General features: G+C 43.6%; 1 protein-coding gene across 18 annotated transcripts in view; it reads right to left on the minus strand.

Annotated features, from left to right (window-relative positions):
- Positions 1-16,582, minus strand: part of CAMK2D (calcium/calmodulin dependent protein kinase II delta) — a 185,654-nt gene that overhangs the window by 167,082 nt on the left and 1,990 nt on the right. The gene's annotated exons all lie outside the window — the stretch shown is intronic.

A 16,582-nucleotide genomic window follows, 5' to 3' on the forward strand; every position in this document is an offset into this window, starting at 1 on the left:
ACAACACCTCTGTTCACGGAGAGTAGTCAAGGTAAGCTGTTTACAAACTAATAAAAGTATCTTGGGGTAAAATGGCCCCACACATCCCTGTGTACAGCAAAGAAATCAAAATCATAAAATGTATGATATGTATTTTCCTTCCTCCCTTCCTGCCTTTATTTCACCCATTAGATTGTTCAATTTAATGGCCTTTATATGGGATGGAAGGAGAACTGACTCTGGGTGGTGAGCACACCATGTGATATATAGACGAAGTATTACAGAATTGTACACCTGAAATCCATGTAATTTTACTAACCAATGTCACCCCAATAAATTTAATAAAAAGGAATGTTCAGTTTAATGATCATATATAGCTTCAGATAGAACACTGAGATCCCTACTATTTACAATAGCCAAAAGGTGGAAACAACTCGAGTGTCCACCAACATATGGATGGATAAACAAAATGTGGTCCATACATACAATGGAATATCATCAGCCTTAAAAAGGAAGGAAATTCTGATGCCTGTGACAACATGGATGGACTCTGACGACATCATGCTCAGTGTTAAAGCAAGCCGGGCTCAAAAGGACAAATACGCATGAATCTTCTTAGATGAGGTTACCAAGAGGCATCACATCACAGAGACAAAAAGTAGAATGGTGGGTGCCAGGGGCTGGGGAGTTGTTTAATGGAGTTGGAGTTTCAGTTCAGGAAGATGAAAAACTCCAAGAGATGAACAGTGATGATGGCTGCACAGCAGTGTGAATAGACTTAATGACACAGAATTGTGCACTAAAAAATGGTTGAAATGGTAGATTTTAAGACAATGTGCCTTGCAGATTCTCTCATTATTTCCCACAACTCCAAATTGGGCTTCCAAATAACAAAATGTTCAGCAAATCGCCCGAGGTCCTCTTGCTGATGTGAGCAATCAGTTTCCAACTCCGGAAAAAGAATTGATAAAGCACCACTTTTATTTCCTGCAGACCAACGAGAGTGAGTGAAGAGCCAAAGTGCGTCTCAGAAAATCAGTGTCGGGGAAGAAAGATCAGGTTAGACGGAATGATCGACTCCTACGTATGAATTGCTGTCTTTTGCTTTCTGACAGTGCTCTGGAAATCAGCCCCAAATGTTACACAAGGGGGTCCATACGTGCTCCCTTCCGATCCATGCTGCACAAATAATGGTTCCATGAGGCTATGCAAATGCAACCGAATGTAGCCCACAAGGGAGAAAAACATGTGTGGACATCAGCCAGTTTCATATTTCCAGCTGACTGAACCAACCTGATCTTTTAAAGTGAAAATAGGATATTGCACAATCCGTGAACACAAAAAAACTTTTTTAATGTGTGGTCATCCTATTTGAACTGTAACAAAACATAAGTGGTACTTTTCATAATTCCTGTATCTCCCCTTAGGAATCCCGTGTGTGTGTATGTGTGTGTGTGTGTGTGTGTGTGTGTGTTTTCACAAAAGACTACATAACGGATATTTTATACTTTTATTCAAACCATGTAGTTATATTTGAATAAAAATGTAACAGTAAAAACTGGGATGCAGGATCATTAGCAGAAATTCACTATTTTAGACCCCGAGGCAACTTTCCAACATGGACGCTCCATGTCTGCCACGTCAGTCAGCTCCGAAAGGCCAAATAACAGGCCGTGGACCCAGCCTGGTCTTTAATGTTAATCACAGCATTTTATGAAAGACGAGACGGGGAACACTCAGTGCACTTGGAAATGCCCATCAGATTGTACATATGACAACATATAACCCATCCACAGATACCCTGCCATTAATGCAAATCACAGTTTTTAATGATGTGGAAACACATGTAAAGCGTGGATTAGAATATCTCTTCAAAAAGGCCACTCTCTCAGTCCTTTCCATTCCTAGGCTGTTCAAAGCAGTGAGAAGCCCACCCTTGGAAACACTCCCTACAGGTCAACCTGGCCGCGTGGGCAGGTCAGAGACACAGTGCAGCCCAAAGGACTGAGGGCCATGGTTCAAACCCCCACGGGAAAGGCGGGCAGGGCATCGCACTCTCGTGCCTTCAATGAATCCTGAACATGCTCTTCCGTTTAAAAGATGAAGATGGAAGCGTCTCACTGGTTATCACACTTGCCCGGGTTCAGTGAAGGACAATGTCCCCGCTTCTGTTCTGAGCCCCACTGCCCAGTCAGGCCCGATAGCTCCCCACCCAAAGCGAGAAGTCTAGCAAACATCACACCAGTGTCAACAGACTGCAGGTCCCTGCCACACACAGCAATGACAGGCAGGAACAGGCACGTGTCCCGCAAGGGATGGGATGGGGGCTGGCATGAGAGCGTCACCCCACCTGCCATTCAGTCCACAGAATGACACCCCCCCATGTGCATCCACATTCCAACAAAAGCCATGAGATGAGTAAAGACCCCACGCCAAGTTCTTCCTAGTAACAGGTGACGTGAGTGAGGAGAACACACAGCAACTGACACATTGGACTGACGATTCTGTGACACAGGACGATGTTCAACTCTGGGCACAGCTGATTCGGTGTGATTCCACTTGTGCGATGTCTGCTCCTTACACACAAAGGGGAACCGTCCTAACCACCTTCTCACGCTGCAACTCTACTTCCATTTCTTTTCCACGCATCAAAATCTCGAAATGACAACACTCTCTAACCTGTCTGTTCCAGGGACACGTGTTCCAAGGCAAATTAACCAGCTTGGTACTCAGTTATTCCTAGGCTACACTACAGGTGCCATCTCCATCCCAAACACTGTGTTTCTTCACTGCGCGTGCATGCGTGCGTGTGGTATACAGTATTTCCTCTACTCCTAGGCATACGTGCAAGAGAAATACAGAGGTCCATACAATAAACCTGGACACAAATGCTCACAGCAGTGTTATTCATCGGAGGCCCAAATGTCCATCAGCTGATGAATGAACAAACAAAATGTGGCCTGTCCACACAATGGCACGTTACTCAACAAAAAACGTGCCAAAACATGGAGAATATTATGCTAAATGAAAGCAGCCAGTCACAAAAGACTACGTGAAGTACACTCACATGGAATGTCCAGAATGAATGAATCTGTAGAGAAATAAATATATTAATGTTTTTCCAGTGTTGGGGGAGAGGAGAGGTGGGAATGGGGAGAATAACTATTCTTACTAACTGTACAAATTTAGGGAAATTAATAACAAACCAAAGCAAACAAACACAAAAAACCTTTCTCCTTGACTGCTGGCCAAGCCCAGGCTCCCAGGGCATACGTGTCAAGCCCGGGGTGAGGCCCAGGGTGAGGCCCAGGGTCAAGGCCCAGCATCAGGCGAAGTGTCAGACCCAGGGTTATGGCCCAGGGTGAGGCCCAGGGTCAAGGCCATGTGACACTCGGGGCCCCCGGCACACTGCCGCCCCCCGAGACCAGCACATGTCTGTCCTCTGAGGCCCTCAGCCCTGCTGTTTCTCCGGCCTCAGCTGAACTGTGACTGCTCCACCCAGATGGTCTCAGCTTAGAGGCTTTGTCTCACTGTCCTGCTGCCCAAGGAGCGAAAATGTCCGTTTCCCCACTCACAGCCAAGCGTGCAGGGCTGCCCCCAATAACCACACCCTGTTCCCGAGTATCAGCCTTTCTACTCCTCACTGATCCTTTTCCTCTTCCTCCAAAGTTAATACCCTGACTGCGCTAATCCCTGAAATTACTCCTGAGCGTCTCTCTCTTTTAGTATTTTATTAAACAAGCAGGATTTTACATGTTATCTCTATGTGATCTTTAACCCCAGCAAGCCATTGCTTTTTCTGTATCTGTTCAGCCAACATTTCTCAGACACCTGTCCTACTTCACACAGTGCACTCGGATCTCCTCCCCACGCTCCTAAAACTCTGCTGGACGAGCAGCCAAGGCCTTTCCTGGGTCTCCAGCTCTTTCTGCGTCTCTGTAACATTGAACATTAATAGCCATGCTCTCCTTTCCTGCCACTTCTCTCTGACACTGGCCCCCCTCCTCCTCCGTCCACTAGAATGCGGGTGCCACCAGCCACGGTCCCAGGCTCCCCTCTTCCCTTCCCATATTCTCTCAGTCCGTAGAGCTTTGAGCACCATCTCCACGCAGAGGACTCACAAATAATGCAGCTACGTCAATGATCCAGTTGCATAGAAAAGGAAAGCGAGGCCTGCAGAAGTTAGAAGGCTGCTGAAGGTCACAAGGCCAGGAAGCAGTGGACACAGGGACTAAATCCTGGCCACCTGACTGAAGAGCCCCGCTCATAACAGGTACAGATCCCTGCTTCCTGGGGCCCTTTCTCACGGACCACGCCCAATTTTCAAGGGTCCTTTAGATATTTCAACCTGAATACACAGACTGCTTGTACCCCAAACACATGTCAATTCACCATCTTCCTTCATCAAAATCAGCCCTTGAATCTGACTTCTCAATTTCTCCCATGAAAACCCCATTTTCCCCATGATTACAGCCCAAAACCTGTCACACTTGTGACCTCACTCTATCAGCCGAAGATTTCAGAATCTCACTCCTCACAGTCTGTGCCAGTCCATCCTGATGACTCACTGCTGACAAGTCACGTCCTGGGGCCCTCTCTCCTGGGTCCCCGTGACATGTAAGCCGGTGTTCCCAATTTGGCATCGAAGACCACTGGGGCGACAGGCCTTGCAGCGCAGGCACAAGCACCCCTGCCTGCCCTTCTCCTACCCAGAAGCACCATGGGACCAAGTCAAGAAGTGTCTCAGGCCCTGAATGAAAGAAGCTAAATAAGCATCAGTGTGAGCTACGAGAAGCTCGCAGGACTCAGCTCTCACTTCCCCTTCCTCCCCAAAGCCTGCTACAGAAGGTAGGGGAGGTGTGCATGCCGAGTGGACAGACGCTGGGCTCTCAAAGCCAAGTGCTATTTTTAAAACTGACCACTGTAGAAATCTACTGTTCACTGTAGATTTCTAATACATCTCTAAACCCGGATTTGTTTGGTTCAGATTATTCTAACACACACACACAGATACCTACTCATATACCTTCAAGTCTCCTACCTAAAATAATTTCCTCAAGTTTACAAAAGGTTACTAGTATTTACTCCAATGAATTCCCATTATTTTAAAGGATAAACTGCACCATCGTTCAGCCACCCCTGCCCACATCTTAGGGCTTCTCTTCGCCATGTCCCTGGCAGATGACACGTTAGCGATTATCGGCACAGAGGTGCAGAGCCACAGGCCGCCCAGCACCTGGAGCTGTGACTATAAGACGAGACACGTTGCCTTGCTTTCACGTAGACTTCGGCTTAACAAGTAAAGTCTGTTTTCCTTTCCCTCGATCATAAAGACACATAGAACACAGGGGGAAAAGTCAACCCGAAGAATGTTCTGTTTCCAAAAACAATGACCAAGCACACACATTAGAGAGAAGCCGGCCTCAGTCCTAGTGACAGGAGACGAACAGCTAGCTCCCTCGGACAGCTTTTTCTCTGTCTCCCTTTCTACTAGAATGAAACTGGCCTGCAGTCTGGAGACCACACAGACAACAGGAGTGGACGCTGACTCAGAAATTCCACTTGTGGTCTGGACTGAGGGGTTTTCCCAGCCTCTGAAGTCAACAGAAAGCATTCTGCTCTACAAAGCTCCCACACCCCCTCGAGAACATTCCACTATAAAACATATGCATACTCGGAGTAAGACAACGTTTCCCCTTAGGAGTACAAGTTACACAGCCCTGAATGTTAGTACAACTGGGGAGATCTTACAAGGTAATTTATTTTTTTATAGATAGCTACTAAGATCTTTCTGAAAACGGGGGAATACTGCATGGCTGAGCCTTGAATATTTAAATTGAAGCCTTCTTCTAAATCAGGAGGTTGAATATTTAAATTCAAGCCGCCTTCTAAATCAATGAGAGATTGTCTCACTATTTAAGTGGAGGAAATGAAGGACTATTTTCTAACCATCAGCTTGTGCTAAGTTGTAAATTATATCACAGAATGCATCTGACTGTTAAATTTTAAGGTTTTCTTCAAAATCATATTTAAGTTCTGGGCCCCTAAATGTATTCATGTATCATAATAAAATGTAGTTCTGGATGCATTTATTCCTTTGTTTATTCCATTAATACCTGTAAAGGACAGGAAGGAAGTATTCTAGACACTGGGAATTCAAGAACTCATTGAACGATCTCAAAGCCATTTTTAGACGTCATACTTTTGGTTTTGAACAGAAACCTACAAATATTTTTTGCAACAGTCATTAATCCAATATGGCAACTGAGAAGCTACATAGCTTCTCTTGTTATAATCAGAAACGGATTCCTTAGGGCACTTTTAATATCAAATGATTTTTTAAAAAATTTCTAATTATCCTCCTGTCCTTTATCTTCCACTTAACCCCCCCCCCTTTTTTTTTTGGTATCGCCCCAAAGCTTAATAAAATAAAATGTGAGGTTGGTAAGAAGTTGCTATTCTTCTCTCCTCAGCTGTTCATCCCCGACGACTGAGAGCTGCAGACCCCACCTCACTTCACGCCTCCCGACAGATCTGGCTGCATGAAGGGGTCACGCGGGGAATGTCCGCACGCTTTCCTGAAACTTCATACTGGGTAAGTCCACAATCCGGGTTAAAAAGTATCTACTTTTGAGTTTGCTTTATTGGCACTTTCTAATTTCCTTGCTTCCCACAAATCTTTTTTCATAATATCCTATTGATTTGTATCTTTTCTAGCCATCGTTAAATTCAGAGCTGGTTATTTTCAAAACCCAGTCCAGATACCCACTCCCCGAGGAAGTCGCCCTTCCCGTTTAGCAGCCCAGGTGGGAGCAGTGAGCGCGCCCACGGCGACTCCCACCACACGCTGTGGGGTCCGGGGACCCCACCAAGCTGAAGGGTCTGACCAGCTACTTTGTTTATCCAGGACCCAGCCGAGGGTCTGGAACAGGATCAGTGTTTTTCTGTGTTGTTGCTACACTGAAATTGAAATTCAGAATCACGCTCCCCAGAGCTCAGTTTCTGGGCATGCTTAAATGTCACCGGTGGAAATGCACAAGACTAAGTGCAGGGTGCGGCCTGGCGGCATTTGTCAGGAATTTTGAAAGTTCAGTCCTCTAACCTATAAACTCTCCTTTATAACTATTTCCTAAGAAAAGAATCTGAAATCTGGAAAAGTTTTACAAAATAGTATTTACTATTATGTTATTTATCATAGTAAAGAACAAAAAGTTGTTTTAAAAAACTAGCAATACTAAACTGATGTTTTACTCAGTGAACTATAATCCATTAAGAATTCAAAGGATTTGTAGTAACAGTGAAATTTTATAATATTGAACAGTACACAAAATTGTATAGTATATTGTATAACGTGTTCAGTATTCTGACACGCTAAAGAAAGAAAGAAAGAAAACGAAACGTTAACAGAGATTGGGGAAATTGAACTACAAAGTCTTCTTTCTATTTTTCTGTATTTCCCCAGATTTTGTAATTAAAATACATATTTACAATATAATCTTTAAATGCATTCATACAAATTAGTAACAAATAATCAAAAATACATCTTAGTGGTATGTCCAAAGTGTACAATTCTCTCTGTACTTAACCAATATTTATGTACAGTCTTTTATATAAAAGCACATACAATTTGCTTAATTAAGATAATCACTTCTGCCAACATGCTTACAGCTTTTTAAAAATATGATTGGAGCGCTTTTATGAAAGGAATAGCAGGTTTTCTAAAAAAAAAAAAAAATATATATATATATATATATGTATGTGTACTGAAAGTTACAGAGTTGCAAAACCCCCAATTTCGTGCTACACATCACAGCTCCCTTTGGAGGGGACACAAACAGCACTTGAAAACACGCACTCTGCTTTCAGAGCTTTCCGACACTGAAACAAGTCCTCTTTCCAGCCCCCCATCAAGTGTCCGAACGGCCAGACACAGCAGTTATAACAGCTGGCCTAACTGCCTGCACTGAAAAATCAAATAATCTCTATGAGCAAATAATATCCATCACTTGTGTATCCAAAACTCTATAAAGTATCATCAAAATGCTTTTAAAAATGAGCCTCTTTAAAAGTGAAAAAGTAAGCACCTCTGGAGAACGGATCAAAACGTAAAGAGCCAGTCCTTTCAGAATCAGTTAAGGATGGCGTGCGTGACCTGACTGACGTGGTCCCGATGGGCCCACAGGCCAGGAGCCTGTCACCCCCACACTGAGGCAGCCCCCATCGGCCGGGCAGCAAGGGTGTGCACGTCCTTGCTCGAAACTTACTGAATTACAGGAACTCTTTCCAACAAAGACTCACTGGCCATCAGGAGATGAGGAAACAATCTGAGAATCAGAAGCTGACTGATGGAGTGAGCACATGCCGCTGACACGAGGCCCCTGCTCGGTTCATTTCCTTTGTGTGTCACAGATCTCCGTTAGGCATCCGCCCATTTCGAGAGGCAGAATCTTATTTACTCACTCATTCAACAAACGTTTACGAGTGTCTGCAATGCTGTAATTACTGTGCCAGGCACAGACTCAAAGACAAGCTAAAAGCCGAGGAGCGGAAATGTCCCCATGGTGCTGAGAGCGACGACACGGACACTGCATCACGAGGGGGAAAGGAGGCGTGAGCTCCTTGAGAAACGTGAAAAAGCTGTTCAGGGAACCAGGGAAGTCACTTCTGGCAAGAGGAAGGGAGGACAGGTGGAGAGGAAGACAGAGTCGGCTTCCTGGAGGAGACAGCACCTGAACTGGTCTTCAAGGAGAGAGAGGACTGCAACAGGACAGGCGTGTCCTTTCCATCTGGAGGGTGGAGTGGTGCTTTCTCCCTTCCCTTAACAAGCTGCTCGCTTTGCAGGGACAACCACATCTCCCTTCTCTACTGATCATTCAAAGAACATCCCACACAGGTGCCCTCAGGAAGCCTTCTGGGTCACCGCCTCCTCCAGCCGTGTCTACAGGAGAGCCCCATGTCACAGCCGCCATGACCTGCACCGTTTGCCAGGCTGTCCCCACATGGTGGACCCGAAATGCTCCAGGGCCATGTCTGCCTTTCACCTGCGCATCCGTGGGCTTCATCAAGATGCCCAGCAAAAGTGGGTCCCAAAAGGTCTAATGAAGATCTGAATAAATGAATGAACAATGTGGCAACTATCAGCTGGAAAACCTGGTTAAGAAGTTTTTTTAGAGGTGAACCAAGAAGAAAAGACAGCTCACAGCCAAATGGTTAAATCAAAAAGAGGGAGAGATGGAAAAGGTTTTGAGCCGGGTTAAAGACCAGGGCTCAGGTATGTGGCAGCCTGGGGACATCACGGCTCTACCCACAGGAGGGAGAGTTGGGGCCTGGATTACTAACAAAGAGGCTGCTGCAGAAATTCAAGTTACCCCAGACACAGGCTCCCAAAATTGTAAAGTGATTCCTTCCCCAAAACATCACATTTTAACACTAAAGCTGTATTGTGGCAAACCTCAACTCTCAGAAGAAAACTCTGATTCATATTCACTTACCATATTTACCCTTTAATAAGATACTTTTAAATAGCTTATTCTTGCTTTATTTCAATGTGTATTCAGCATCATCAATGGCATTTCTTCAAAAAGACAGAGAAGGAAAATAATTTGTTGCTAAAAAAAATTCCAAATAATTTAAGCCTTCCCTACCCCTACGGGAAAGGTTCAAATAATAAACTAATATATGAGAATTAAGGCAGTTTATGCCTTGAATTTGTACAGATAAAACACAGGTAAAGTAAAATACAGTTTGCCTAGATAATAACTGCATAGTTTCCCAGTGGTGACTGATTGGACAACTGAGACCAGCCAGGGAATTAAACAGCTCAGTGTGTGAAGAAAGGTCTCTACCCTAAAACGCTTGCTGGGAGTAAGGTACCAGCAGGGAGCGCACGAGTTGCTGCCCCAGTAGACGGAATGTTCTGGTGACCATGTGAGAGGTGGGTTACTGGGTGCTTGACTGCTGCTTTATAATTAAATACGTATGATGTAAATGCCCATATCTGATTTCTATAATACAAAGTGTAATCCCTATGCAACCTACGGAAAGCAGAGACCTTCGGAGAGCAATTAGCTGCGTGTGCACATCACGTGACAACGGCATCTGGACACCCACCTAAGAGTTGTTTTTCCAACAAATATGATATGTGACACGTTTGTGTTTCTCTTTCAGTTGACACATTTTTGTATGAATTTGACACACACAACAGTGTGCCCAAGAGGAAACAAACACACCTGTGTTCCCATCTTCTCTGGTTGAACAAGGGGAGCCAGAGAGGCAGACGCCTTCCTGAGCAGGTTTTTCTGGACTTGGGTTAAGGGCTGAGGTTTCCTTTTCAGCAGCAAGTGAATCATGCAGAAGAAGTAATATTGGCAAATTGCCGTGCATGAATCGAGGTATTTTTAATCGGGTAATGAATTAAGTTTACAAAACACTGCAATCTTCTGCAACCATTTTCCTTCCATTTTAACAAGAATTTTCACGACATTGTTTCCCCTCCAGAAAACAACAGGAAGGGGTCATCTCAAGCATAAGTGTGATCTGATGCATTAGCAGCAATCCAAACGCTATCTTCTGTCACAAGTGGGAACTCCAAATAAATTTTCCCAAAGAAATACTCAACTCCGTATGCTGCATTGGCAAACACAGAGGCAGAGACAGTGCTTCTCACCACCGACTCCCATTCCTGGGAGGTCAGGCAGGTCCACACACAAAGGCTGCGTTCCCTGTGAACCATCAGTGGGACGTGACCAGCCGAAAGACCGGCTGGAGGGCCCAAGGAAACTGGGCTGAAATTCTGACCCTGCACTTACTAACGCCGGTGCGCAGTGACGCAAAGCCTCAGCTCCCCTATCTGAAAACGGAGATGACATGGTCTCGTCTCGCTGGAGGCTGCAGTGTGGGTTAAATAAGACAGAGGGTCTTGTAAATATATACCTGTCACTTCAGTATGTACCTGTCACTCACGAGGTTCTCTTTGAGTAATGTGAGGAACATTTCTATTATGACATTATTATTATTATCAGTGATTTTGGTAGTCACCAAGTTTGAAGAATTTCAAAAGAGAACGCAGTCCCAGAAAGGGGCTCACATCAGTGATACTGTTGCTTTGGGGAAAATTGTAACAATCCGTAAGACATTTGGAAACAAAACCGAACAAACAACAACAGCTGTGCTCTCTCCTCTCCAAACCCCCCAGTTTCCCCATCCCAGAATAAGAGACAAATTCTGGCACAGGAAAGGGCTATGAATTCACCCTAAGAAGTATTGTTGTATCTGCCTTAACCAGAATCACAGGAATTTTGTTGTCCATAATTTTTCCCTACTTCATTTAAAACTATTTTATTCTAAAAATAACTTCATACTGATAGTTGCAACAAATTTACCATATGAATAAAATAACATTTTCATTATAATCTGATATTTAAACTATTTTGAATAATCCCTCCAAATTGTTTGCTTACATCTTGGTACTGGAGCCCCATCTGCGTTACAATTTTAAAAGTTCACTGAAATTCCTGTCAGAGCCCTCCTTCACCCCCCCTCCCCCAGGCAGAATAATCTCTCCCTCCTTTGAAACCCCACAACTCTTTATTCGCTAGACTCACAACACCACTCATGTCTCCTAGACATCTGTTTGCGTACATAAATCTTACTTTTGTCACACTCTGCCCATTGTAGTCATTTCAATGTTTATTAAAAACATATCTGAATGTGTTTAGTAATCTATAACGTAACATGAAATATAAGTTACTATTATAAAGGTATCATGTTTTAGACTAAAACCATTGCTGAGACTCCATTTACTGTATCACAGCGAAGTTTACTAAATGATACTGTAACTTAAAAGCTTTACCACAGCCTCTTATGCAAACAATCATTAATTGGTCACCAATAATTTATAAGACAACATTGTACACACTACGCCTTAATAAATGAAGAGGGACAGATGTTAAAAAAATACCAACCCAGCTCTAGAGACACTGGCAGTCGGCCAGCCACAGTGTCTGCCCAAGGAAAAAACTTAAAAATTAATTAAAATTCTAGTTAACAAAAGAAGTTAAATGCCCAAGAAAATGCTAGTATGTGCTTTACAGCAATTCACAATTAACATTAACAGAACCCATAAAAAGTAATTAACTACTAAATTATTAAATTTGACATTGAGTTGATTCAGTATTTCAATGGAAATGAAGAGTATGGATCTAATTGGACACACAAAAGAGGTTCTCAGGGAGCTGTGTCTGTTGCATAATTGGTCTGGGGGAAGGTAACACTAGTTATCAGCACACAGGATGCTACCTGACCACCATATTCTACACGAAGTTTGCCTTATCTAGTGACGCTGGGACATAGAAAGGATTTTTATGATCTCCTGGAAATACAGACATATACACTTTTATCTTTTGGTCCTAACTGGTTTTGAATGTTACTAATATTCTCATTCACCAAAAGAGGAAAATAAATGTCTAACAGCAAGGCTTAGGTACGAATGTAAACACAATTAAACATAACTAAAGAACACAAAATGATAGGACGTCACAGGCCACTTTGGGGCCCAATGACTGAAGAGTTGGAGGGAGTTCATGTACAAAAATGAAAACGATTCACTGATTTTTCTTAAAACAGTGTCTGAGCCAGGAAACTTTCAAAAATTAATATTAATTTGCCAATTAGTTCCAAATTGACAAATTAATAATGTACATTCAGAACAAGCTGATTCATCTACACCATCTCAGCTCTACTTCTGCTTCAAGACAAGTAACCACGAGGCTGAGAAATTACAGTAATTTCTGGACTCTGAATGCCAAAAAAAAAAAAGAGAGAGAGAGAGAAGAAGTAACAGGCATTAGTTATCGACGTCCCTATTCTAACACAGAAGACTTAGGGACACATATGCAGCATTCAGAATTCATAGCTGAGGCCCAGTTTTATGTATGTGGTCAAATAGTTTTATAAATTCCTGATCTACCTGCTACTACTATCATCAGTCTAAGAATTAGCAAAACTAGCAAAATCAAAGAATACCAAAATGATTTAACTGCATTATATGTGAAGTTTTACAGAAATATAAAATGAACCCCCCTTCTGACTTCTCCAATGGAGCAGAGATAAAACATACTTGTCACAGCACATACTGTTTCAATCTTCTATTGTAACTGATTATATTGTATAGAAAGAATGACTCCAGGCATATCAGACTCTGTAATAAGAAGTGGTTTCTAATGGTCAAAAAATACACTGAGAAATGAAACTAAGTCATTATGGCCATAAGAACATCTTTTACCACAGGGAGGTTTAAAAGGTGAAGTCCATCCCACGTGCTAAAGACACCTGCCATCAGGACCGTCAGCCACCAGTTCTGAACTCGGCCCCAGCGGTGCATGGACCTTCCAGAACCTGACAGCACCTCAGTCACAATCACGTCACAACAGGCACAAGAACAAGACAGCGGCCACACGAGCACTGGCTGCGCACTGACCTGTTTGGGATCAAACTGACAGAACCTCTAATTCTCCTGGTAAAAAAGGGATAAAATTCGATCACCACTACCATTTACTAAGCATGTCCTCTCTTCCTACCTAACAAAAAAACTTTGTAGAAGACAGAAATTACATATAAAATATCACGTTTGGGATTTTTTTACATTACTTTATATTTTTAAAACAAGCCAATTAGATATGAGTGCACTTATCTGTCTGATTGGTATTGCACAAGGAAGGCTGTGCATGCAAAGTGTGAATTCAAAAGAAAAGAAATTCTTCAGCAGACTGAGTCTCCCAAATACGGTGTGGGTGCCTAACAGCTGAGAGGAAATGCAGCTCAGACCGTCTGCTGGAAATCCAGTACGACCCAGGCACGGAAAAATGCCTGGCTGACAGTGTCGCTGGATGTGCAAATCTGTGCAGGAATGCGGCCATATTTTTGGCAATTCCCTTATGGTCTTAGATGATGATTATTGACAGTGACCTTCTTTTCAGTTGTAATGTCACATTTAAAGACCGTTGATTAAGTTGAAGGACCTGCCTAGTCTTTAAAACAAATAGGCTTAAAGCTTGGATTTACAAAGCATGGTGTTTCAAAAAAAAAAAAAAAAAAAATTGTACAAAAATATTATATGTTCCACAGAAACTTCCATATGCAGCCAAAACAAAAAAACAAAAACAGGACTTTAGAAAAAAAAGCAGGCTATTTTGCACTTCATTCTACATTTCCCTTTAAATATTTATTTATTTATTTAATTTATTTATAGAAGTTGTGTCTTGGGATCATTATATTCTGAGCAGAGAGTGTTTTTAAAGGAGAATTCATCTTTTAAGCCTATGCTCTGAAAACACTACATTACAGTTTACTCCAGAGCCAGTATTTGCCTCTTCGAAATAAACCAGGCACCTCCTTTCCAAACCATTTCAGAGACACATGTGATCTGGCCACTCTACCAAACCATCCTGTGTCCTCAGTGCTGTGGAATGTTGTTACAAAATGAAGCGTGGCATTTTTCCTTTAAGAGCTTGTAATTTACTAGGGTATAGGTGAGTCAACTGTACACACTCAAAGGTACAAATATTCCATTATATAATCAGCTCTAATTGTTTTGGTGATATAAAATAAATTGAATATTTTGAAGGAAAAGTGCTGTGATATTTTACAGGTGAGCAGTAACAGGTAAAATTGATGCAGCACTTTGCAATGTAAGAAGTGATCCTCAGAGCACCCGTGCCACCTGATGGTTATTCCCACCCCATCTTATTGGTGAAGAACCTGCGATCAAGAAAAGGGAAGCAACTCAGCCAACTGTGCACACTGAGCAGCAGAGCCAAGACTCAGAATGGGTTCCCTCAGCTAATAGAGGCTGCCGCTGCATTTATAATCTTCACATTCTTTCATGGAAGCCATCTGGGCTGCTCCTTACAACCATCCAATGAGCTCACAGCAGCTAATACCCAGTGAGTGGCAGTCGCTGTTCCACTCTGTGTGAACTCATTCACTCCTCACAACCCCGATGAAAGGGAGAGTTCCAGTATGGCCCCATGCTACAGATGACAAAACTGAGGCTCCCATCAGCTGCCCAGGCTCACACAGTTACTGGGTAGGGGAATGAAGAGGAACGAAGTTCACACGCAGGGCATCTGCTCCTTCACCCCTCACTCCAGCATGTTAACAGAACAGGCACAGAAACTGGACCAAAACCAGAGGAGAGAACCTCGCAGAGGGAAGACTGGAAGCCCGCCTCTGGCTCTCCACCCTCTGAACTGCTAAGTGCACCTGGGACACCTGGAAGCTTTACATGCAGAAAGGGCCGGGTGGCTTTGGGTGCAGGCTGGTCCTTAAGCAGAGCACGAGCAGGTGAGGGACATGGAGGGCTGGTGCCAGGAGGAGTACGATGCTCTCGGGCCTTCTCCCGGCCTCTCTGAGCATGAGCAGAGGGCGAAGGGTGGCTGTGATGAGGTCATTAGTAAACGTGCGCCACAACAGGACTCATTCATTTGCAGGAAAACTTAAAGCCACAGAAAGATCTGGGACAGGTGTTGTGATGCTTCCAAAGGAGTGATCCCCCCCCCCCCCAAAGAAAAAAGAAGAAATCATACAAGCACCGAGAGCACTGGACTCCGCATTTTCCTTTTTTTCACTAAAATGTCATTTGCAGATCAGCAAGTCCTTTTCCCTGCGGAGTCAGAGAAGGGGGAAGGGCCATAACTGAGCCCACACACCTGTCATCTGGGGTGCTGGCCGCCTTACATACAGACCTTCCTCAGAACCCCTGAAAGTCGGGGGCGCAGGGAGGACATCAGAACAAAAATGCCAGTGGAGCCAGTACACTGAAAGGCCAGTCTAAACCTGACATCCATGGTAAAAGTAGAATTCGCAACCAATGGAGAAAGAAGTCATGGCAGAGACCGAGCACAGTGACGCTGGGACACCAGGCAGCAGCGCTCTTCAGAAGGCAGATTAAGTGAGGAAAACAAACCCAACGGAATTGCTCTTCTCAGTACTTAAAATAAACTGCGTCACTGACACGGGCTTACACTCTGGCACTCTGTTCATTTGAACTTCGCTTTTCTTTCATTAAACCATAAATTCCCACGGAAACCCCTCAGACATGTGCGCACAATAACTGGAATGCCTAACATTGCAGTGAAAGCACCTCTGCGAGTCCAAAGTGACAGGAATGCAGGGAGGGCCGCCACGTTCCCCGCTTGTGTCAACAGCTATTTTATGAGTATGAACTGTCTCTGTGGCCAGTAAGCTTCTGCAAAATCCATTCCGAGTCTGTGAGAAGCCTAGTGCAGAAGATGAAGGAAAGGTCTGAAGTGCACGCAGAACATGAAAAGCAAGCTGGACTTCCTAGAATGTAGCAGTCAAATGCTTCCTCCCAAAGCCATTAGCGTCAAACAGACCTCGATGGATTAAGTTCAAGTGTAACCACAATTGAAATATATGATTCAGCTGAGCTGTGACCTATTTCTCCTCTCAAAAGCAAAAGGGACTAATGACAGTCGTGAGACTTACATTTTTCAATTACAGCGTTTTTCTGGATGTTATTTTCCAGTACAGCTAAAGGCCAAATTCACTTAGTGATGTTTATTTGCTTTAAAATAGAGTTATT

This window comes from Rhinolophus sinicus, linkage group LG07 (genome assembly GCF_036562045.2).
Source record: "Rhinolophus sinicus isolate RSC01 linkage group LG07, ASM3656204v1, whole genome shotgun sequence".
NCBI classification, from domain to species: Eukaryota; Metazoa; Chordata; class Mammalia; order Chiroptera; family Rhinolophidae; genus Rhinolophus; species Rhinolophus sinicus.